This window comes from Nerophis ophidion, linkage group LG16, assembly GCF_033978795.1.
Source record: "Nerophis ophidion isolate RoL-2023_Sa linkage group LG16, RoL_Noph_v1.0, whole genome shotgun sequence".
Classification (NCBI taxonomy): Eukaryota; Metazoa; Chordata; class Actinopteri; order Syngnathiformes; family Syngnathidae; genus Nerophis; species Nerophis ophidion.
In genome coordinates, this window is record NC_084626.1 from 46,464,837 (window position 1) to 46,487,894 (window position 23,058).

Below are 23,058 nucleotides of genomic sequence, written 5' to 3' on the forward strand. Positions count from 1 at the left end.
GCTTCCCACCTATTGACATCCAAATGGCTGCCGTTGTGTCCTTGGGCAGGACACTTCAGCCTTTGCTCCCGGTGCCGCTCACACTGGTGAATGAATGATGAATGAATGATTGGTGGTGGTCGGAGGGGCCGTAGGCGCAAACTGGCAGCCACACTTCCGTCGGATGTAGCTTACCACCACCAGGTGTGAATGAATGATGAGTCCATCTTCTCTGTGAGCGCTTTGAGTGTCTAGAAAAGCGCGATATATATCTAAGTTTTTTTTAAAGATAGTCCGGGCCTCTGCCAACTTTTTTTCAGGGTCCCCGAGTCAAAAACTTTGGGGACTTCTGGTCTAGAGTCCGACTGGTTGTTTGTCTTCTGTAATAAATTGGCGACGATTCCACGGTCCCAGGCCACAGTTTGCTGGGATGAAGTCTAGTTTTTCCTCCACCCTGAAGAGGATGAGCTGTAGTGAAGTCATGAACCAGCTTGTAACTCCACAAGATTATCCAGAGGCTGAACGTATGACAATTTATTTTCATAATGGATCCAAAGACAACAATATCCTGCAGGCCGGGAGAAGAGTAGTCAAGAACAAGGATGTAAAATGGAGATGGGGGGGATGAAGAAGAGGTCTGTGGGCTTTGAAAGATCTAGAAAGGGAATAGTAAAGTGCGAGTGGAAGGACGAGACTTTGGCAGAGGATGAGAGGGACGGAGAAGTGGGATAAAGACGAGAGTAGCGAGAGAGACGGATAGAGAAAGAAAGCGTGTAGCCCTCACCTGGATGTGAGGCCGGGGAGCGTCGCTAAAAAGTGCTGATGTGACTGGAAGAGCCAGAGCGAGCTTCTCGGTGCGCAGAAAAGTGCTTACTGGCTCTTCTTGTAAGGGGAAAAGGCTGGAGGTACAAGCCTCACGTATCCTCTTTGTTTGGAGACTTTGCAGTGGCCAGCACTTTATAGCTCTTCTCTTTTTCTTATTCATTCCGTTTGTTCTCCTTGGCGAGCTACTTTTAGATCAATTTGTTACGGACTAATCTCTGCCGGCGTCTCTTTGCCTAAACTTGCTTCTCATTCTCACAATCCCACACAATTTGGGCTTTGAATGGGAAACAGTGATGTTTATTTTTATTTTTATAAAAACCCTTCCACTACATACTCAATCAATCAATCAATCAATCAAAGTGTACTCATATAGCCCTAAATTATGGGCAAGGAAAAACTCAACCCAATAGGATGACAATGAGAAACCTTGGAGGGGACCTCAGATGTGGCCGACAAGGCATGGCTCTCGGTCTGCGTTCTAATTCATCGCAAAGGTGTTCTTTCCGGATCAGGTCAGGACTCTGTGCAGGCCAGTCAAGATCATCCACACCATGTTCTTTATGGACCTTGCTTTGTGCACTCAATCAATCAATCGATGTTTATTGATTGATTACCGGTATAGCTCAGTTGGTAGAGTGGCCGTGCCAGCAACTTGAGGGTTGCAGGTTCGATCCCCGCGTCTGTCATCCTAGTCACTGCCGATGTGTCCTTGGGCAAGACACTTTACCCACCTGGGAAGAAGATTAAGAGCTATTCAGTAGGATTTAAGGTCCAAGCTATTGAATATGCTAAAAAGAACAGTAAGCAGCTATGTTTTATTAATATACCGTAGCTGGGTGTGTCAAATATGGGTCATTAAATGACTCCCTCCTCCTGGTGGTAGAGGGCGCTAGTGATCCTTCTTGCGACTACTTGGCTGCAGAAGAAGTGACAACAAGCATTGATTATTGATTGATTACCGGTATAGCTCAGTTGGTAGAGTGGCCGTGCCAGCAACTTGAGGGTTGCAGGTTCGATCCCCGCCTCTGTCATCCTAGTCACTGCCGATGTGTCCTTGGGCAAGACACCCTACCCACCTGCTCCCAGTGCCACCCACACTGGTTTAAATGTAAAAAATTGATATTGGGTTTCACTGTGTAAAGCGCTTTGAGTCACTAGAGAAAAAGCGCTATATAAATATAATTCACACTTCACAATTCACACTTATTTATATAGCCCTAAATAACAAGTGTCTCAAAGGGCTTCAAAAGCCACAACGGCACCCTCGGTTCAGAGCACACCTAAAGGCAAGCAAAAACTCACAACCCAGTGGGATATCAATGTGAATGACTATGAGAAACCTTGGAGAGGACTGCAGATGTGGGTAACCCCTCTTTCACCTCTAGGGGAGACCGGATACAATGGACGTTGAGTGGATCTGACATCATATCGTGAGAGTCCAGTCCATAGTGGATGTAACATAAGAGTGAGAGTCCAGTCCATGGTGGGGCCAGCAGGAAACCATCCCGAGCGGAGACGGGTCAGCAACGCAGAAATGTCCCCAACCGGTCCATCCCAGAATCCGACTTTGAACAGTCAGGACCCTTTCCTGAGTGTACAGTACAACTGGATAAAAATGTCGGACTCGCGCCAGGCTCTTTGTACTGTCATGCCCATAAAAAGTGGCGCATGCCTTCTGCATGTTTGAAAACATAGCAACAACGCCACAAGCAGGACTTTGAGGACATGCGTGTGCAGTAAGTGAGTGTCTCCCTGGTGACGCACCAAATAATACACGCAGAATCCACCTCTAATGGCTTCGTGGCCACATGCGTGGACAGCACCTTTTAGCTCTTATTTCCAAAATTGTGTACACTACTGAATTGGGGTCTTATGGACACTTATACTGCCATCTGGTGGTGTCAGAAGAGTGTAACATGCGATGGAATTTGGAAAAAAAAAAGTGTAAAAATAAGAATTAGCACGTCACTAAACATGAAGTACACGTTTGTGTACTTATGGACTAAGTACATCATATTAAAATAATATTTGTGTTTTTTTTCTAATTGCGGTCCAATAGGCTGTAATAGCAATGAAAAATTTAAAAAATGTATATGTAAACAAACATCTTGGGCCTTAAGAAGTTAAAGAATGTGACCTGCACCACTTTTCAAATGCACATGCAGTCTTAGTAGATCACTAAACCCACTAATAGTACACGCAATTGAATTTGCACACACTGTTTAGCGTGTTTAAATGTTTTTATTTGGATCTTAGTAAATCACAAAAACAGTTCGGACCTACGAGCTCATTGATTGGCTCTGCTGTTTCCTGCTCTCTTGTGATTGGCTGCCACTCGACTCGTTGGTGGCCAGGAGTCTGTGCTCATCTGCCACTAATTGTTGGAGTGCTTTATCAGGCCCGGGTCACGTCGGCTCCACTCAGTTTTAATATCAGAGCTTTTATTTACGTGGAGGCTTTATCTGTGTGTGCCTGCGTTTGCTTGTTAATTAGCCGCGGTAATTAGTTACGCCCTCCCCCACCTCGGGAATCTGAATTTGTGGAATGCACAATGCACCTTGACTTCCAAGCAGCAGCTAACTAGATGCGTAGTGACGTCAGCAACCAGCATCGGGTGTGAGATATTTTAACGCGTTTTAATACTTCTTGTTTTCGGCACATCGAGGCGGTAGAAATTGTGCTCTTCATGTCATCGTCCGAGCTTTATCACCTTTCACAAAGCCACAAAACGACAGCCCAGGAAAAGTAGCAAAATTCCCGGTTTAGTAGGTAGTATGAAAGGGTTTATAGCATACTTGATAACTTTGAGACCTCCGAATTCGAGAGATTGGGCGAGGTTGGGGTGGGTGGGGCTTCCCAGGGGGAGGGGTTAAAGGGGGAGGAGTACCGTATTTCCTTGAATTGCCGCCGGGTTTATAGTATGCGCCTGCCTAGAATTACTGCCGGGTCAAACTCATTTCGCAAAATATTATTTTTATTAGCGCATGTCTAGAATTTCCCCCGGGTCAAACTCGTCACGTCACGAGTGACACTTCACCTGTCATCATTTTCAAAATGGAGGAGGCTGATTTCGATCTTTTGAAATCGCATAAAGGGAAGAAGATTAAGAGCTATTCAGTAGGATTTAAGGTCCAAGCTATTGAATATGCTAAAAAGAACAGTAAGCAGCTATGTTTTATTAGTATACCGTAGCTGGGTGTGTCAAATATGGGTCATTAAATGACTCCCTCCTCTTGGTGGTAGAGGGCGCTAGTGATCCTTCTTGCGACTACTCGGCTGCAGAAGAAGTGACAACAGGCAGCAAGAGTTTATTTTTTTCCTCTCGCTTGCACTTTTAACATGGAGGATTACATATCTAAAATAAAACAGTTTTCTAAACTGGACTTTCAATCGAAGCAGGAGGTAATAAAGGAAGATATCCATCGAGACAGAGAGACTTTTAAAACTGAAGAAAGATAAGGAAGACTTCCATAAACAAGTTATCGATGCTTTTGATCAGAAGGAGCTGCGCATGGACTTCATTTATAAGTAAAGGTAAGACCATAATAACGTTATTTGTATTGCATTTATTTTTCAAGATGGTATCCTTACATCACACTCAATTTTTTAAGCGCAGGACTAAATTTAGCACATGCCTTTGGTAAGCGCCGGAGTGAGAAGAGCTTTTAAATTAATTATCGCCCCGGCTGCAATTCAAGGAAATACGGTATGCACACACATAACACTCCTCTACTCGTTGTAATTGAAAGTGCAATGCTTTGCCACCAGTAGCACAGCCTTTGAAGGAACATAGGTATGGGCAGCATCTGTCAAATGTAATATGCAGGAAAGGAGTGAGTTTAGGGTTGAATTATCCATCCTTGTTCTATGTCACTAGCTTTTTTGGACATTACTACTTGCCGTAGTCATGAAGCAATGCAAGATGAGATTCCGGATGTTGTGTGTCAGTGTATTAACGTGCCGGCTGGAATAAACACATGCTGAGAAAAAGCTCCGTGCCTGCCTACTTTATGGGTTATAGATAAACCTATGAATAATGGAGACATATATAATAGTCTCCTTCTTGTTGTGTGTGCAGTTGTGCACTGAGCTCGGAAAGCCGTAGATGTTATAACGTGACTGGGCCGCCACGCTGTTTATTTGGAGGAAAAGTGGACGTGACGACAGGCTGTCCTCACTCAGGTCCCGCTGGAAATCAGGAGACATTTGGGAATCTCCCGGAAAATTCGGGAGGGTTGGCAAGTATGGTTTATAGCAGGGCTGTTCAACTACACAATGAAGAGGGCCGCAGTTACAAGAGCCAAAAAGCAGGATTTAACTGGAGGGATTTTACCGTAAGTGAAGGAGGTGCGTGTTGCGAGAAGCGGTGCAGTCCGACAAGGGCAAAACAGGCAAGGTACTCTATGGATGGAAGCGGGGTCGAGAGGCAGGAGCGAGTCGTCGTTGTCCGGGCCGAGCAAGGAGTCAAAAACCAGAAAGCACGAGGAAGACAGGGAAGATCCGGAAGCACACGACACACAGCATGACTCGAGGATGGACACAGGGAAGGTACGGAAGGCTGTACTCCGGCAACGGCATGCCAAGTTGTGCCGGCTTATGAAGGCAGGTCCTTCATTACAGGCAGGTGTGGTGATTGTCGATGAATGAAAATAGCTGGCGGCCGCTGCAGGGCGGAGACGTCCCTGGGCGTGTCCTGAGGTGCGTTCACTGGATCGCACTGACAGATGAGCGCCGTTGGCAAGGGTCTGAGCCGTAACAGAAAAATAAGGTAGTCACCTTTACACTTGTTTCACAGTAGGGTTGGAAGATAGCTTTGAGTTACGTAAACCACGGGCGCAAATCGTCCTGCAAAATCCTGGTCAACAGTCGCAGCTACGATCATTACCTTTGATGTTAGCATTCTGTGTTAGCATTGCTTCGCCGTCCCACATCAAACCAAAAGCAGTGTGATTGATGTCGAAGATGAAGTGCATCAAAAGGGTTCATTTCCACAGCTTCTGACTTTATAGTAGTCTTATATAACCTAAAGTGCTCCGCCGACCCCCACGCCCCGGGGTCTTTTGACTTCGCTCGTGTCGAAGGCTCACTAAAGTGGAGATGTGGAGATGAAGTCCATCAAAGAGTCGGACAACTTGAGATCGCCGCGGTGAAGATAGCGCCAAGATTTGTAAAGTAAAGCTGCAAGTTTATTCACAAAACCATATTACAATTACAACAGTACTGAATATCCTTTTAAGGATGGTGGTAAGTGAAAGGGTCCTCCGGAATAGCTAGAACAAGCTTTTGGCAGGGGGTCCAGAGGTCAGTATACGCATGGAATGCTGAAACATGGTGGTAAGCACAAAAACGCGATATGAAAAAACACAAATAAGGAGCAGAAAAGCAAACATACATACAAACATACATTCAAGGGGTTAAAGGGGGAGAAATACCGTATTTCCTTGAATTGCCGCCGGGTTATATAGTATGTGCCTGACTAGAATTACTGCTGGGTCAAACACTTTTCGCAAAATAATTAGCGCATGCTTAGCATTGCCGCCGGCTCAGGATTACTGCCGGGTCAAACTTGTTTCGCAAAATATTATTTTTATTAGCGCATGTCAAGAATTTCCGCCGGGTCAAACTCGTCACGTCACGAGTGACACTTCACCTGTCATCATTTTCAAAATGGAGGAGGCTGATTTCAATCATTTGAAATCGCATAAAGGGAAGAAGATTAACAGCTATTCAGTAGGATTTAAGGTCCAAGCTATTGAATATGCTAAAAAGAACAGTAAGCAGCTATGTTTTATTAGTATACCGTAGCTGCGTGTGTCAAATATGGGTCATAAAATGACTGAAATATGGAGCACGAAAGCAAACATACATATAAACATACATTCAACCACACACAACCCAACAGTAGTCTACCCCCAAGCCACATGTGACAATGCTAATCCTCTAAAGGAGCTCCAGCCTTTCACATGAGGAATTACAGAAAGGTGGTTAATAGGTAGGATTTCAGTTTCTTTTTGAAGTTGAAGCATTGTCGACTCTTAATCCAAAAACAGAAGTCGCACTTGATAAATATCTTTACAGATCTTTGTTTGTTCTATGAACGAGCCAACATCCCCTGAAGGAATCAATAAAGTACTATCTGTCTATTTAACATCATAACAGAAGAACAAGATAGAAAAAAAGATGAGAGACACATCAAAAATGCACTCAAAAACCACTGATATCCAAAGGGGGCCATCATAAAAAGGGGAACAACAGGTAAAAAGAGAACAAAGAAGAAACCCAAAGAAAAACATGAAATGAAGAACAAAGAGGTCATGTCCTTAGAATACATTAGAGGAATAACTGAACCAATACAGTTAAACTTCACACAAAAACAAGACTTGTACATCCAAAAGACAAAATAACAATCAATCAATCAATCAATGGTTACTTATATAGCCCTAAATCACTAGTGTCTCAAAGGGCTGCACAAACCACCACGACATCCTCGGTAGGCCCACATAAGGGCAAGGAAAACTCACACCCAGTGGGATGTCGGTGACAATGATGACTATGAGAACCTTGGAGAGGAGGAAAGCAATGGATGTCGAGCGGGTCTAACATGATACTGTGAAAGTTCAATCCACAATGGATCCAACACAGTCGCGAGAGTCCAGTCCAAAGCTGATCCAACACAGCAGCGAGAGTCCCGTTCACAGCGGAGCCAGCAGGAAACCATCCCAAGCGGAGGTGGATCAGCATCGCAGAGATGTCCCCAGCCGATACACAGGCGAGCAGTACATGGCCACCGGATCGGACCGGACCCCCTCCACAAGGGAGAGTGGGACATAGGAGAAAAAGAAAAGAAACGGCAGATCAACTGGTCTAAAAAGGGAGTCTATTTAAAGGCTAGAGTATACAAATGAGTTTTAAGGTGAGACTTAAATGCTTCTACTGAGGTGGCATCTCGAACTGTTACCGGGAGGGCATTCCAGAGTACTAGAGCCCGAACGGAAAACGCTCTATAGCCCGCAGACTTTTTTTGGGCTTTGGGAATCACTAATAAGCCGGAGTCCTTTGAACGCAGATTTCTTGCCGGGACATATGGTACAATACAATCTGCAAGATAGGATGGAGCTAGACCGTGTAGTATTTTATACGTAAGTAGTAAAACCTTAAAGTCACATCTTAAGTGCACAGGAAGCCAGTGCAGGTGAGCCAGTATAGGTATATATGTATGTATATATGTATATAAAGGTATATACAGTACAGGTATATATGTATGTATATATGTATATAAAGGTATATACAGTATAGGTATATATGTATGTATATATGTATATAAAGGTATATACAGTATAGGTATATATGTATGTATATATGTATATAAAGGTATATACAGTATAGGTATATATGTATGTATATAAAGGTATATACAGTATAGGTATATATGTATATATATGTATATAAAGGTATATACAGTATAGGTATATATGTATATAAAGGTATATACAGTACAGGTATATATGTATGTATATATGTATATAAAGGTATATACAGTATAGGTATATATGTATGTATATATGTATATAAAGGTATATACAGTACAGGCGTAATGTGATCAAACTTTCTTGTTCTTGTCAAAAGTCTAGCAGCCGCATTTTGTACCAACTGTAATCTTTTAATGCTAGACATGGGGAGACCCGAAAATAATACGTTACAGTAGTCGAGGTGAGACGTAACAAACGCATGGATAATCATCCCAGCGTCTTTAGTGGACAAAATGGAGCGAATTTTAGCGATATTACGGAGATGAAAGAAGGCCGTTTTAGTAACGCTTTTAATGTGTGCCTCAAAGGAGAGAGTTTGGTCGAAGATAATACCCAGATTCTTTACCGTGTCGCCTTGTTTAATTGTTTGGTTGTCAAATGTTAGAGTTGTATTATTAAATAGAGTTCGGTGTCTAGCAGGACCGATAATCAGCATTTCCGTTTTTTTGGCGTTGAGTTGCAAAAAGTTAGCGGACATCCATTGTTTAATTTCATTAAGACACTCCTCCAGCTGACTACAATCCGGCGTGTTGGTCAGCTTTAGGGGCATGTAGAGTTGGGTGTCATCAGCATAACAGTGAAAGCTAACACCGTATTTGCGTATGATGTCACCTAGCGGCAGCATGTAGATGCTGAAGAGTGCAGGGCCAAGGACCGAACCCTGGGGAACTCCACACGTTACCTTAACGTAGTCCGAGGTCACATTGTTATGGGAGACACACTGCATCCTATCAGTAAGATAAGAGTTAAACCAAGACAGGGCTAAGTCTGACATACCAATTCGTGTTTTGATACGTTCTAATAAAATATTATGATCGACGGTATCGAAAGCAGCGCTAAGATCGAGGAGCAGCAACATAGATGACATAGATCTTTCTTCAGTTTTAAAAGTCTCTCTCTCTCGATGGAGATCTTCCTTTCTTACCTCCTGCTTCCATTGAAAGTCCAGTTTAGAAAACTTTTATTTCGGAATAGCTCGGTTGGTAGAGCGGCCGTGTCAGCAACTTGAGGGTTGCAGGTTCGATTCCCGCTTTCGCCACCCTAGTCACTGCCGTTGTGTCCTTGGGCAAGACACTTTACCCACCTGCTCCCAGTGCCACCCACACTGGTTTAAATGTAACTTAGATATTGGGTTTCACTATGTAAAGCGCTTTGAGTCACTAGAGAAAAGCGCTATATAAATATAATTCACTTCACTTTATTTTAGATATGTAATCCTCCGTGTTAAAAGTGCAAGCGAGAGGAAAAAATAAACTCTTGCTGCTTGTTGTCACTTCTTCTGCAGCCGAGTAGTCGCAAGAAGGATCACTAGCGCCCTCTACCACCAGGAGGCGGGAGTCTTTTTAATGACTCATATTTGACACACGCAGCTACGGTATATTAATAAAACATAGCTGCTTACTGTTCTTTTTAGCATATTCAATAGCTTGGACCTTAAATCCTACTGAATAGCTCTTAATCTTCTTCCCTTTATGCGATTTCAAATGATTGAAATCAGCCTCCTCCATTTTGAAAATGATGACAGGTGAAGTGTCACTCGTGACGTGACGAGTTTGACCCGGGGGAAATTCTAGACATGCGCTAAAAAAAATAATATTTTGCGAAACAAGTTTCTACCCTGCTTTAATCCTGAGCCGTTGGTAATGCTAAGCATGCGCTAATTATTTTGCGAAACGAGTTTGACGCGGCAGTAATTCTAGCCAGGCGCATACTATATACTCGGCGGCAATTCAAAGAAATACGGTAATCCAAAATACAACATGCTTAATACCTCTAACTGTTTGTTCCATTGATTGTTGATTGATTAGTCCTGACTTTCATACCTTGCAGGTCAATCATCAATTCCTCTATAGTATAATGTACAATACAGTTTCACTTTTTACAATGTGCCTTTACATACCAAGTAAAAACCAAGGAAGGCACATCCAGGCCGACTTAGAAGAAACAATAGCGGTCTGAGGAAGACTCCTGCTGAGGCTTTCCAGGTTTCTTTTTCAAAGCCTGCACGGCAAAATAACGCAATGCATCAGGCGTCCTCTATCTTTTAGTTGTATACCCTAATCTCCCCCAACAATCTCCAATGTGACCTTCAGCTATGGTAGATAAAGCGTTCAAAAAGTAAATAAAAGTGTCCCTTTTACTTTCAGACTGACACTCAAGAATAAGTACCGGGGCATCTTTACCTTGAACGAGGATGACCGCTGGAGTCAAAGGGCGAATTTAATGTATACTTAGACGTATTTTTAAGTGGTTTCCTCAGAACATCTGAGGATTGTGTGGCTTGCTTTGTCCAATATTTCAACGGACCCATTGATTGAGTCATGGATCCGTCCGCACTTTATTTGATTTCCATTTCTATTTTGTATTTCATTCACTCAATACTAAAATACATCATGAATTGATTGATTGAGGAGCATGTTTGGCAGCGCACACACACAGAGTACTTACAAGCAGACAGTGTGTAGACAGAAAAGGGAAAACGGACACAATTTGGCTTAAGAAGTAAAGATACATGTAAAGGAAGAGGTGCTTTAACACATGGCTAGCTAGTTAGCGGCTAATGTCCATCCCCAATAAACAGTGTGATCTACACCTGACTTCCACTGTAATGATACCAAGTACAAGAGCGTATCTACTCAATACTACTAAAAGACAAGTTGTCTAGTCAATAGTGTGAGTCCAGTCCATAATGGATCTAACATAATAGTGAGAGTCCAGTCCATAGTGGATCTAACATAATAGTGAGAGTCCAGTCCATAGTGGATCTAGTCAATAGTGTGAGTCCAGTCCATAGTGGATCTAACATAATAGTGTGAGAGTCCAGTCCATAGTGGATCTAACATAATAGTGAGAGTCCAGTCCATAATACATCTAACATAATAGTGAGAGTCCAGTCCATAGTGGATCTAGTCAATAGTGTGAATTCAGTCCATAGTCTGGCCAGCAGGGGGTCACCTTGACTGGAGACAAGTCAGCAGCACAGAGACGTCCCCAACTGATGTACAAAGGAGTGGTCCACCCCGGGGACTTTGAACAGTTAGCGCGTCATTTGGGGTTACCTGACAACTTGTCCACGCAGGAGAAGGAGGCAGAGCAGAAAAGAAAAGAGACAGCAGATCAACTGTTCTAAAAGGGGGGTCTATTTAGAGGCTAGAGTATACAAAGAAAAGAGGCGGCAGATCAACTGGTCTAAAAGGGGGGGTTTATTTAAACGCTAGAGTATACAAAGAAAAGAGACGGCAGATAAACTGCTCAAAAAGGGGCATCTATTTAAAGGCAAGGGTATACAAAGAAAAGAGACGGCAGATCAACTGGTCTAAAAAGTGGGGTCTATTTAAAGGCCAGAGTATACAAAGAAAAGAGATGGCAGATCAACTGGTCTGAAATGGGGGGTCTATTTAAAGGCTAGGGTATACAAAGAAAAGAGACGGCAGATCAACTGGTCAAAAATGGGGGTCTATTTAAAGGCTAGAGTATACAACAAAAAGAGACGACAGATCAACCGGTCTGAAAATGGGGGTCTATTTAAAGGCTAGAGTTTACAAAGAAAAGAGACGGCAGATCAACTGGTTTAAAAGATGGGAGAGTCTATTTAAAGGCTAGAGTATACAAAGAAAAGAGACGGCAGATCAACTGGTTTAAAAGATGGGAGAATCTATTTAAAGGCTAGAGTATACAAAGAAAAGAGACGGCAGATCAACTGGTCTAAAAGGGGGGGGGGGTCTATTTAAAGCCTAGAGTATACAACAAAAAGAGACGGCAGATCAACTTGTCGAAAGTGGGGGTCTATTTAAAGGCTAGGGTATACAACAACAACCAAAAACGACAGATTGACTGGTCTGAAAGGGGAGGTCTATTTAAAGGCAAGAGTATACAAAGAAAAGAAACGGCAGATCAACTGGTCTGAAAAGGGGGGTCTATCTAAAGGCTATACAGTAAACAAAGAAAAGAGAAGGCAGATCAACTGGTTTAAAAGATGGGAGAGTCTATTTAAAGGCTAGAGTATACAAAGAAAAGAGACGGCAGATCAACTGGTCGAAAACGGGGGTCTATTTAAAGGCTAGAGTATACAAAGAAAAGAGACGGCAGATCAACTGGTTTAAAAGATGGGAGAATCTATTTAAAGGCTAGAGTATACAAAGAAAAGAGACAGCAGATCAACTGGTCTAAAAGGGGGGGGGTCTATTTAAAGCCTAGAGTATACAACAAAAAGAGACGGCAGATCAACTTGTCGAAAATGGGGGTCTATTTAAAGGCTAGGGTATACAACAACAACCAAAAACGACAGATTGACTGGTCTGAAAGGGGAGGTCTATTTAAAGGCAAGAGTATACAAAGAAAAGAAACGGCAGATCAACTGGTCTGAAAAGGGGGGTCTATCTAAAGGCTATACAGTAAACAAAGAAAAGAGAAGGCAGATCAACTGGTTTAAAAGATGGGAGAGTCTATTTAAAGGCTAGAGTATACAAAGAAAAGAGACGGCAGATCAACTGGTCGAAAACGGGGGTCTATTTAAAGGCTAGAGTATACAAAGAAAAGAGACGGCAGATCAACTGGTTTAAAAGATGGGAGAATCTATTTAAAGGCTAGAGTATACAAAGAAAAGAGACAGCAGATCAACTGGTCTAAAAGGGGGGGGGTCTATTTAAAGCCTAGAGTATACAACAAAAAGAGACGGCAGATCAACTTGTCGAAAATGGGGGTCTATTTAAAGGCTAGGGTATACAACAACAACAAAAAACGACAGATTGACCGGTCTGAAAGGGGAGGTCTATTTAAAGGCAAGAGTATACAAAGAAAAGAAACGGCAGATCAACTGGTCTGAAAAGGGGGGTCTATTTAAAGGCTATACAGTAAACAAAGAAAAGAGAAGGCAGATCAACTGGTCTCAAAGGGGGGTCTATTTAAAGGCTATATAGTATACATCTCATCTACATATTTTAAGGCTAGAGTATACAAAGAAAAGAGACGGCAGATCAACTGGTCTCAAAGGGGGGTCTATTTAAAGGCTATACAGTATACATCTCATCTACATATGAGTTTTAAGATGGGACTTAAATGCTTCTATTATTACATTTACTTATTACATTTCAATATGTTTCATGGTTAAAATATGCTTGTCTTTGCCTGCTTAAATATTTTCTACATCATGGACACACCTCCTCATTTATAGCGGCAAGTAATTGTCTCTTCATTGCTAATGTACATCTGATATCATGTACATCCCAATAAATAATAATGGGTCGGGTTGGACATTTGAAAGCGTGCTTAATCTCCAGCGAGCGCGGGGGGGAGTTCTTCTGCGTAATGGACGTCACGGCAGATAAAAGTACAAGGGCTTTGAACAATCTCAAGGTTTGTCTTCCCATTTTCCCCAACCCCCTCTGGTATTGTAATCAGTCTTTCCAAAGCGTTTTAATCTCTTAATTCACTTGTATCGCGCTTCCCTTCCACCAGCAGCACTTTGTATTGTATAATCCTCTAAACTGCCGGAGATTTCCTGACCGGCAGCCACCCCGGCAGAACATGACGAGGCGTAACAAAAGTATATGTTGAAGAGGATATCGGCTCCGACTGGAGGGAAAGTTTAAATGGCTCTTCTTCTTGCAGTCAGCATATCTCCCACTGACTCTGTGGGTGTTTCATCTCATTCTTCTTCTCTCTGTGGAGAGAATTGTCCAAAATGTTTTGGTATCCTGGAGCATTCAACGTTCCTTTCGCTGGAACAAAGGTGCCAAGCCCAACTCATTCGAATTCATCCCAAAGGTGTTCTATTGGGTTCAGGTCAGGACTCTGTGCAGGCCAGTCAAGTTCATCCGCACCTGACTCTGTCACCCATGTTCTTTATGGGCCTGCTTTGTGCACAGTCATGTTGGAAGAGGAAACTGTTCCCACCAGGTTGGGAGCATGGAATTGTCCAAAATAGTTTGGTATCCTGGTGCATTCAAAGTTCCTTTCGGTGGAACAAATGTGCCAAGCCCAACTCATTCGAATTCATCCCAAAGGTGTTCTATTGAGTTCAGGTCAGGACTCTGTGCAGGCCAGTCAAGTATATCCGCACCAGACTCTGTCATCCATGTCTTCAAGGATCTTGCTTTGTGCATAGGTGCATGGTCATGTTGGAAAACATTTTTTTTCCCACAAGTGTGGGAGCATGGAACTGTCCAAAACGAATTGGTATCCTGGAGCATTCACAGTTCCTTTAACTGGAAATAAGGGGCCAAGCCCAACTCATTCGAATTCATTCCAAAGGTGTTCTATTGGGTTCAGGTCAGGACTCTATGCAGGCCAGTCAAGTTCATCCACACCAAACTCTGTCATCCATGTCTTCAAGGACCTTGCCTTGTGAACTGGTGCACAGTCATGTTGGAAAACAAAACTTTTCCCACAAGGTTGGGAGCATAGAACTGTCCAAAATGAATTGGTATCCTGGAGCATGCAAAGTTCCTTTCACTGGAAATAAGGGGCCAAGCCCAACTCATTCGAATTCATCCCAAAGGTGTTCTATTGGGTTCAGGTCAGGACTCTGTGCAGGCCGGTCAAGTTCATCCGCACCTGTCATCCATGTTTTTATGGACCTTGCTTTGTGAACTGGCGGGAACCTCCCAGGTTGGGAGCATGGAATTGTCCAAAATGTTTTGGTATCCTGGAGCATTCAAAGTTCCTTTCACTGGAACTAAGGGTGGCCAACTCCACACCATAATTCCTCCTCCACCAAATTTCACACTCGGCACTATGCAGTCCGAAATGTAGCGTTCTTCTGGCAACCTCCAAACCCAGACTGGTCCACCCAGATGGAAAAGCGTGATTCATCAGTCCAAACAAAGCATCTCCACCGCTTTAGAGTCCAGTGGTGATGTCCTTTACATCACTGCATCCCTCACTTTTCATTGGACTTGGTATATGTATGGCTTAGATGCAGCTGCCCAGCCATGGAAACCCATTCCATGAAGCTCTCCATGTTCTGTATGTGGGCAAATTGGAAGCTCACAAGTTGTGTAGCAACCGACTCTGCAGAAAGTCTTTGCACTATGCTGACCTCTCTGTCAGTTTACATGGTCTACCACTAGGTGGCTTGGTTGCTGTTGTTCCCAAAATCTTCACTTTTCTTATAATAAAGTTGACTTTGGAATATTTAGGAGCGAGGAAACTTCAGGACTGGATTTCTTGCACAGCTGGCATCCTCTGACACGCTGATTTTCAGTGATTTTCCATGCTGGAAATCACTGAAAGCAGCCCATTCTTTCACAAATGTTTGAAGAAACAGTCTCCATGCCTAAGTGCTTGATTTGATACACCGGGCCAAGTGATTAAGACACCAGATTCTCATCATTTGGATGGCTGGCCAAATACTTTTGGCAATCTTTTAGTCCTGGTATTTGCTTCGTTTTTGTCGGAGTTTCAGATGTTTTAGCTACGAACAGAAGCCTTAAAGGGGGACTGCACTTCCTGTTGGAATTGTTTCCATCATTCACAATCCTTATGTAAGAAAAACACACTTCTTTTTTTATGCATTCTTACTCGTAAATAAACGCCAGCAAAAGTCCACTGACAATGGCGCCAATAAAGCGTTGTCATTGTTTTATCGGAAGGCGGTGTATACACTGGACAAGTCGCCACCTCATCACAGGGCCGACTCCAGAGATTTAAGCGTTAAATATAGAATGTAGGTATGCCGTGGAACACCAATTTCATCATTTCGTGACCCAATCTAAACACTTTTTACACTTTTATACTGAAATAAATACAGCTACAACTTATTAAATAAAAACATAGTCCATAGTGGATCTAACATAATAGTGTGAGAGTCCAGTCCATAGTGGATCTAACATAATAGAGTGAGAGTCCAGTCCATAGTGGATCTAACATAATAGTGAGAGTCCAGTCCATAGTGGATCTAACATAATAGAGTGAGAGTCCAGTCCATAGTGGATCTAACATAATAGTGTGAGATTCCAGTCCATAGTGGATCTAACATAATAGTGAGAGTCCAGTCCATAGTGGATCTAACATAATAGTGTGAGAGTCCAGTCCATAATGGATCTAACATAATAGTGAGAGTCCAGTCCATAGTGGATCTAACATAATAGTGAGAGTCCAGTCTATAGTGGATCTAACATAATAGAGTGAGAGTCCAGTCCATAGTGGATCTAACATAATAGTGAGAGTCCAGTCCATAGTGGATCTAACATAATAGAGTGAGAGTCCAGTCCATAGTGGATCTAACATAATAGTGTGAGATTCCAGTCCATAGTGGATCTAACATAATAGAGTGAGAGTCCAGTCCATATTGGATCTAACATAATAGTGTGAGATTCCAGTCCATAGTGGATCTAACATAATAGTTTGAGAGTCCAGTCCATAGTGGATCTAACATAATAGTGTGAGAATCCAGTCCATTGTGGATCTAACATAATAGTGTGAGAGTCCAGTCCATAGTGGATCTAACATAATAGTGTGAGAGTCCAGTCCATAGTGGATCTAACATAATAGTGTGAGAGTCCAGTCCATAGTGGATCTAACATAATAGTGTGAGAGTCCAGTCCATAGTGGATCTGACATAACAGTGTGAGAGTCCAGTCCATAGTGGATCTAACATAATAGTGTGAGAGTCCAGTCCATAGTGTATCTAACATAATAGTGTGAGAGTCCAGTCCATAGTGTATCCATCCATCCATTCTCTACCTTTTGTCCCGTTCAGGGTCGCATACTGTATAATATTCACTGTTAAAATTGGCCCTCTGAGGACAACCATAACTGCGATGTGGCCCTCAATGAAAACCAGTTAGAGACACCTTGTGCACATGTATACAGTATCGACAGTACATACAGTAAATGTGTTTATGTGCAGGTGTCGCCAGGTTTACACGTTTGCCTCGTTGTCATCACTTCCAATCAGCTGCATAATTAGGGCCGTGCAGTCTGGAGATCTATTGGGACCCAAATATTGCAGTTGAACAAATCATTCATTTGTATTCAGTTGCTAACACAAAGCATCAATCCTGCTATAGCATGCATGCAGCCCCCCCCCCACACACACACACACGCGCCCATGGTGCTGCACAGAAGTGAAATCTGTTTGATTAGAACGCTGAGAATTGTGGCTAATATTACACTTTCCAGGAGGCTTCTCCCACATTGTGAATAAAATGATTACGTCTGGCTTCCGGCATCTTCTTCTATTTTGTTAGACCGAATGCAGGATGCATGTTGAACATCACAGCTTCCATGCACGCCGTTACACATTTTCATTTTCTGCTGCTATTACTTTTGGTTAATGTGAAATTTTCTGTGTTTTCATTTTTCGTTGAAAAAAAATAATAAAAATTTAGAAAATTGTAACTCGTTTTGTTTCATCTTTAACATATTACTAACTTAATAATACACATGTTAATAGTAATAATAATAATTATGGATTGGATTTATATCGCGCTTTTCTATTATTATATACTCAAAGCGCTCACAGAGAAGTGGGAACCCATCATTCATTCACACCTGGTGGTGGTAAGCTACATCTGTAGCCACAGCTGCCCTGGACGGAATTGTTAAGAAAAATTCACAAAAATGCAATGATATTTATTTTAAGTTGCATCAAAGTAAACACTTTTTAAATTTATTTTTAATCAGGAGTGGTGTCATTAATTTGCTGTCTATGTTTTAGATAGATAGATAGATAGATGTGTTGGCCCTGCGACGAGGTGGCGACTTGTCCAGGGTGTACCCCGCCTTCCGCCCGATTGTAGCTGAGATAGGCGCCAGCGCCCCCCGTGACCCCAAAAGGGAATAAGCGGTAGAAAATGGATCGATGGATGGATAGATAGTACTTTATTGATTCCTTCAGGAGAGTTCCTTCAGGAAAATTAGGAAAAAGACCAAAATAAAAGCGCTGAGAGGAAACAAAGACATAGTTTTAATTTGGTCTAAAATAATTTTGGGGGATTTTTTTTTTTAAATGTTATTTTGTTGAATATTCAACTTGTCACCAGTATTAACACATTCATAAAAAACATTAAAATAAAAATAAAAACTTGTAAAAATGTATTTAATTGTTTAATTTGTATCAAAACGTATATATTTTAGTTGGGTATGGTGTAATTATTTAATTTATTTGATTTAATTTGGGCTATGATACATTTTTTGACAATTTTTGGGGAAAAAATAGTCTTGGTCCTCCAGTCAGGGTGAATGAATGAATGGTTTATTTTGAGCCATGCAAACAAAACAAGAGAATGACACAATATACAAAAGATATACATAAATACATTATTTTTACACCTACATTGAAAACATTACATGTGACTAATCTTTTGTAGAGGGTTGGATTATTGTCACCACTAGTAATTATTACTGATCATTGACTGGAGGACCAAGCAAGTTTAGATAAGAGCGGGCTGATTGACACCAGGTGTGGCCGGGTGCAAAATCAGCCGCAGCTGAGGGGAAATAGCGCTCAGGGAGAAAAGCAGAAAATGACCCAAATAAAAGCGCTGAGAGGAAACAAAGACATACACTGAGGAAAAACTAAAACAAAACCAAACTGTCAGGGAGAAGCCTGACATATACAGTTGTAATATTTTACATCACATTTTACACATATTTTCATTACATGTCCGAAAAGAAGTAGGAACTTGTGAGCAGTCGTGGCTGAAGAAGGCAAACATGTGGGAAGTGCAACACTGATTGTTGTTCAGATTAAAAAACACTATCAAGGGGTAGAGATCAACCAAAAAAAAAATAAAATAAAATCCTCGGTGACTTTCTGCTTCCTTAATCCTCTAAAAAAAAAAATGGTGTGCTCATACAATCACGGCTCAGCCGGCGGTATACAAATCCCACAATGCTCCACTGCCAGAGGGCGACTATTTGAACCAGTGACATTTGAAGCCTTATTACATGCTCACAACACAGCACAACAAACAAGACAACCGATTTGGATTATTTCCTCATTTCTGCTTTCTCACTGTCTCTGCTCCACCAAATGGAAATGAGGCTTGAGGGAGATTAGCGCCATCTAATCATCTCTCCTTTGGACAGGGGCAGCTTCATATTTCCAAATGAAAGTGGAGTGCAGCTTTTAAATCATTAAACAGCCTTTGGCACATCCCACTCCTCAGTCCGGGGCCCCCTGGGGGGCCTGCAGAGTTCTGTGGGATTTGCAGAGCTGGACTAAACTAAAGCCATATTTCACCCAGCGGATCAGGCCCCGGGACAATCATTTTGAGGTTAAACAATGTAATTTGGATCCGTTACCTGCAATTTATTTTGCCTGTCAGACAGAAGCAATGAAACATTTTAGTTTTTTCCCTCTTTCTTGAATACTCAGTCTCAGTTTTTTTCATAGTTTGGCTGGGGGTGCGACATACCATATTTCCTTGAATTGCCGCCGGGGCGCTAATCAATTTAAAACCTCTTCTCACTCCTGCGCTTACCAAATGCATGCAGTAAATATTTGAGTGTGATGTAAGGAAGAAGCTGAAAGACACCAGACCCAATAATACAGATAGATAGATAGATAGATGGATGGATGGATGGATGGATGGATGGATGGATGGATGGATGGATGGATGGATGGATGGATGGATGGATGGATGGATGGATGGATGGATGGATGGATGGATGGATGGATGGATGGATGGATGGATGGATGGATGGATGGATGGATGGATGGATAGATAGATAGATGGATAGATAGATAGATAGATAGATAGATAGATAGATAGATAGATAGATAGATAGATAGATAGATAGATAGATAGATAGATAGATAGATAGATAGATAGATAGTACTTTATTAATTCCTTCAGGAGAGTTCCTTCAGGAAAATTAAAATTCCAGCAGCAGTGTAAAAGTAAGCATGCGCTAATTATTCTAAAACCTCTTCTCACTCCGGCACTTACCAAAGGCATGCAGTAAATATTTGAGTGTGATGTAAGGAAGAAGCTGAAAGACACCAGACCCAATAATACAAATAGACAGATAGATAGATAGATAGATAGATAGATAGATAGATAGATAGATAGATAGATAGATAGATAGATAGATAGATAGATAGATAGATAGTACTTTATTGATTCCTTCAGGAGAGTTCCTTCAGGAAAATTAAAATTCCAGCAGCAGTGTACAGAGTTGAAATCAAAATAAAAAAAAAAATAAATAAAAACATTTAAAAAAAAAAGAGCTAAAGGCCGCTATTGAAGCATCCTGGACATCCATAACATCTCAGCTGATGGCGTGGTGAAGTCGGGAGAGTGGCTGTGCCAGCAGTCAGAGGGTTACTGGTTCAATACCCACCTTCTACCATCCTAGTCACGTCCGTTGTGTCCTTGAGCAAGACACTACACCCTTGCTCCTGATGGGTTCCTGGTTGGCGCCTTGCATGGCAGCTCCCTCCATCAGTGTGTGAATGTATGTGTGAATGGGCGAATGTGGAAAATGGTGTCAAAGCGCTTTGGGCTCCTTAAAAAGGGGTATAAAAGCGCTATACAAGTACAACCATTTACCATTTATTTATACCATCATGAAAAGCACATTTAATAAAAAAAAACGTTATTATCGTCTTTATCAAACATGGACTTGGATTGTTTCTCCGATGCAAAGGGAATTTGGGACGAGCCAGGCATGAATGTAAGTAAATTTTTAATTATTACTACACAAACAAACTACAACAAGGTAAACAAAAGGTGCGCACAATGGCGGAGAACAAATACTTGGCTACAAAAAACAAATGACTAACTATAAACATGAATAAAAACACTTGCCCTGTGGCATGAACAACAAACTTAACAGCATAACATGGCATGAATCAGATAGGAATATGCGGGATCTGTAGGTAGGTCGTGGGAATGTGGGAAGTTGCCAGACTGACTAACTGGTAACTGTAGCTTAAATAATAACTGTGGTCATTGCAAACAGGTGTGAGGGCTGAGGACAGGGGCGTGACTTGAGGGCAAGGTGAAAATCAATGAGTTGGCATGGAGACAAAAACAAACCAGGAAGTGCAAAAGAGAACTGAGTGTCCAAAAAACAAAATATAACATGACCAAAACAAAACATGATCCATAAGCGTGACAGTCTTACCTTTACTTATAAATGAAATCTATGCCAGCTCCTTCTGATCAAAAGCATCAATAACTTATTTATAGAAGTCTTCCTTATCTTTCTTCAGTTTTAAAAAAGTATCTCTGTCTCAATGGAGATCGTCCTTTACTACATCCTGCTTTGATTGAAAGTCCAGTTTAGAAAACTGCTATCAGACCGCTGCTATAAGTTAGCTCGGCTCCTCAAGTGCGGGGGCGACCACATAATTATCCTCGGACAAACCCCCATCCCGTTCTGCTCCGTGGGTGATCTCTTTATCCCACCGCTGCATGAAGTGTTATTGTATAAATAATACACTGGGTATTTAGGTCTGGAACAAGCTTTATTTCATCCCGGTTGTTTACATAGCCAGCATAGGGGTTACATCCTAAAAGGTCCGTCCTTCACCCGCCGTGTCATATCCGTCCCAGCACATATCACGTCACTCATTGTCATTTCTTCTGCAGCCGAGTAGTCGCAAAAAGGATCACTATTACCCTCTACCACCAGGAGGCGGGAGTCATTTAATGACTCATATTTGACACACGCAGCTACGGCATTGTGACGGTCTCAAGCCGTCGTCTTGCGGGTTCCCAGGACCACCAAGGAAGGACATGGCTTGAGCAGTTTGACTTTGTTTATTTTTCAATAAAACCTCAGTCCAAGTCGCTCTTCCGCTCCTCCTCTCCGCTCGCTCGCCGTTTCTTCGCTGCCATCTTGGGCCGGGCTCCAGCATGCCCTGCCTGTCTGTCGGACCGTCGGCTCCACAGGTATATTAATAAAACATAGCTGCTTACTGTTCTTTTTAGCTTATTCAATAGCTTGGACCTTAAATCCTACTGAATAGCACTTAATCTTCTTCCCTTTATGCGATTTCAAAAGATCGAAATCTGCCTCCTCCATTTTGAAAATGATGACAGGTGAAGTGTCACTCGTGACGTGACGAGTTTGACCCGGGGGAAATTGTAGACATGCGCTAATAAAAATAATATTTTGCGAAACAAATTCGACCCGGCGTTAATCCTGAGCCGGCGGCAATGCTAAGCATGCACTAATTATTTTGCGAAACGAGTTTGACCCGGCAGTAATTCTAGGCAGGCGCAGACTATAAACCTGGCGGCAATTCAAGGAAATACGGTACTCCTCCCCCTTTAACCCCGCCCCCTGGGAAGCCCCACCCACCCCAACCTCGCCCAATTTCTCGAATTCGGAGGTCTCAAGGTTATCAAGTATGCTATAAACCCTTTCATACTACCTACTAAACCGGGAATTTTGCTATCGGTATTGAAATCAGCCTCCTTCATTTTGAAAATGATGACAGGGGAAGTTTCACTCCTGACGTCACAAGTTTGACCCGGCGGTAATATTAAGCATGCGCTAATTATTTTGCGACGCGAGTTTGACTCGGCAGTAATTCATGGTAGGCGCATACTATACACCCGGCGGCAATTCAAGGAAATACAGTATACTCCGGAGCGACTTATATGTGAAATTATCAACACTTTACCGTAAAATATCAAATAATGTTATTTATCTCATTCGCGGAAGAGACGAAGAAAATGTCAGCAATGGTCACACACACATCAACCAATAAGAATTCGGCAGGGGAGAGTCATGGCAGAAGTGCATTGTGGGTCATTGAATGCTA